Source organism: Chrysochloris asiatica, unplaced genomic scaffold, assembly GCF_000296735.1.
Source record: "Chrysochloris asiatica unplaced genomic scaffold, ChrAsi1.0 scaffold00204, whole genome shotgun sequence".
Taxonomy (NCBI): domain Eukaryota; kingdom Metazoa; phylum Chordata; class Mammalia; order Afrosoricida; family Chrysochloridae; genus Chrysochloris; species Chrysochloris asiatica.
Window position 1 is genome coordinate 1,728,459 of NW_006408722.1, and position 2,302 is coordinate 1,730,760.

Genomic DNA, 2,302 nt, shown 5'->3' on the forward strand with positions numbered 1-2,302 from the left:
TTTTTTTTTTAAACTTTAAGTCATAGATATACTACACACACGTTTTCATATTTCCTGGATATTATAAAAAATAAAAAAATTGTGATGTAATACATTTTGAGAGAGTATTTTATATATATATATATTTAAGGTCACATATTTTTCACTAATCTGAGAGAACATGTCTACGTGATACTTCAAAGATTAATAAAATCCAGTGAAACTCATACAGAATACTATAAAAAATATAGAAAACCATGATTTACTTCTTTTAAATGGAATGTCTAAATCAGTGACAATTCTAAGCATAAATTCTCTGCCACACGTATCTTAGGATCCAAATCTGAGTGTTATAAATAATGTGACTTAAGGATCATGTAACAATGTATACATTAATATAGGACTTGGGTTGTGATTTAGAACAATAAATATTACACAGTGAAAATTTTATCACAAACAAAATATAGTAATAAAAGGAAACAGAAACGCTTATGTACACATTCCCACGGTCTTTACAATAAATTATAGTATACATACAGTTCCATCACAGCATTATTTTATTCAAAGCTGCTAATGGGAACAATGAAAGAAATTTGTCATGTAGGCCTTTAATCTTGATTTAATAAAGTTTGCAAGGTATCAAATAATATCAAAAGTCTAAAAAAACACAATGAGTTTTTGTATTATGTTTATAAATTATCTTTATATACCATAAAAAAACAAGATCAAAAATGCCATTTAAAAAAAAGTTGTTCTTGATAATAGCTAGAAAAATGTCTTCTCAAGTAAGAAGCAATCTAAAGGCTTATACAGTTTCCTAGGAATTTACCTTGAGCTCTCAAATAAACCTTGGTTACCATATGCCATGAGGTAAACCAACACAAAGGAATTTATCTTTTTTTTTTTTTTTTTACAAAACTTAACATGCAACACGGATCTGAAGATGGTAACACTACAAATAAACATCCTTATAAACCTCCCTTCAAGCGAACTGATTGACTTTTTGCTAACTGGAATCAACGGGCTGTCAGTAGATGTGATCAAATTTTGAAAACTTAGAAGCTTGTTCAAAGTTTTTATCTTTCTCAAGCCTCTAGTTACAAATGGCAATGTTGTGTGAAAATTTCCAGTGTATTATAACTATGACAAAATATGAGTAAAAGGTTATAAATCATATCGACTTCTCACAGAAAATAAAGACTACGAATCCAGTCATTAAAAAGGTGGTTGTTGTTGTTAAGTGCTGTCAAGTCGATTTCGACCCATAGCGACCCTGTATACGGTTCCCGAGAAGCAGCTGGGTAGCATGATAGAAATTAGTCAAGAAAAAAATCAGATGATAGATGAAATAGAACTCTGGGTCTTAACTGATATTTATCACAATGTAGTTGATAAGTGCTGCCAAGTCGGTTCTGACCCATAGTGACCTTATAACTTCTAAGGAACAAAAAGTGGGTCTGAACTGTTGACCTTGTGGTTAGCAGTATAGTGCTTATCCTATAGTGCCACATCAGGACCAATAACTATAATATGATAAATTCAAGAACAAATAAATGTCTCTACTGAAATATGTATGGTGTAAAGGAGCTCTGGTAGCGTAGTGGTTACGAATTGGGCTGCGAACCTTAAGGTCAGCGGTTCGAAACTACCAGCCGCTCCGCGGGAGAAAGATGAGGCTTTCTACTCCCGTAAAGATTTACACCCTCAGAAACCCTGTACAGGGTCGCTATGGGTCGGAACCGACTCGACGGCACTTAACAACAACAACATTGACCACTTGTATTTATATAATAACTGAAATGGTAAAATTGTTAGCAGCCATCAAGTCTGTTCTGACTCATGGTAACCCTATGTACAACAGAAAGAAACACTGCCCAATCCTGTGTCCTCCTCACCACTGGGGGCATGTTTAAGCCCATTGTTAATCCAGCTCATTGAAAGTCTTCCTTTTTTCACTGACCCTACTTTAAAGGCCTGATGCCCTTCTCCAGGTACTAGTCCCTCCTGATAACATATAAAATTACTGGCTAGCAAAACAAATTTAGAGAAAAATAAGTTTACATGTAAAGAAAATCTTTACGTTTACTGTGGATCAAAGTATTTATAGAACTGTATTAATCAAGAGCAGTCTTCCTATAGCTGAAACTAAAAGGCAGCCTGAGAGTCTGGCTCAACACAACCATTCTGCCCCCTCAAAAGCTATGTAACTGGTAATTTATTTATTAACACCAAGCAATAGACGATGATGATTTCATTTTTTTCACTTCATGGAGTAAGTTTCTTGGTTGGTTTACCATATATAGACTGCCTGAGATAATAAAAA

The 2,302-nt window shown here is 33.8% G+C and overlaps 1 protein-coding gene across 1 annotated transcript in view; it reads right to left on the minus strand.

Moving 5' to 3' along the window:
- Window positions 1–2,302, minus strand: part of NETO2 (neuropilin (NRP) and tolloid (TLL)-like 2) — a 171,824-nt gene that overhangs the window by 99,567 nt on the left and 69,955 nt on the right. The gene's annotated exons all lie outside the window — the stretch shown is intronic.